Below are 722 nucleotides of genomic sequence, written 5' to 3' on the forward strand. Positions count from 1 at the left end.
CTCCAATCTTATTTGGGAAGGTTGGGAGCTCACACTGAAGATGAAAAATTATGGATGTACTATTTTGAAGACAGTCTAACTGGAGCTTCTCGTGAATGGTATTCTCATTTGTCTTGTACTACCATCAAGAGCTGGAAAGACTTGGCAGAGGCTTTTATCAAGCAATACCAATACAACTTGGACATGGCTCCAAATCGGACCTTGTTGCAAGGAATGTCTCAGACTGCCAAGGAGACCTTTAGGGAATATGCTCAGCGTTGGAGACAAGTTGTTGCGTCCGTCCAACCCCATATGTCTGAAAGGGAGATGGCGGACATGTTCATGAACACTCTTCAAGGTAGCTATATTGAGAGATTGGCTGCTTGCCCGTCAATCAGCTTTGCAAAGATAGTAATTGCTGGAGAAAGAATGAGAGTCTGTTGAAGATGGGCCGAATTCAAGACAACATTGCTTCCAACTCATTAGTTCCCAAGAAACCGTTTGCTGGTAACGGTCAGCAAAGAAGAGAAGGCGAGACGAGCGTTGTGTATGTCGGCAGAGGCAGGGGCAGAGGACGCCCTAATTATTATCAAGATCAAGTGGCTGCGGTCACTATTCCAACATCTGTTCCTCAACCGCAGTATCATCCGCAACAACAACCCAGGTACAACAATCAACAACAAGGAGGTAATCCGGGTCAGCAGAGACACTATCAACAACGTCCAAGGCAGGCGGACCGGGTC

This window comes from Lathyrus oleraceus, chromosome 3 (assembly GCF_024323335.1).
Source record: "Lathyrus oleraceus cultivar Zhongwan6 chromosome 3, CAAS_Psat_ZW6_1.0, whole genome shotgun sequence".
Lineage (NCBI taxonomy): Eukaryota > Viridiplantae > Streptophyta > Magnoliopsida > Fabales > Fabaceae > Lathyrus > Lathyrus oleraceus.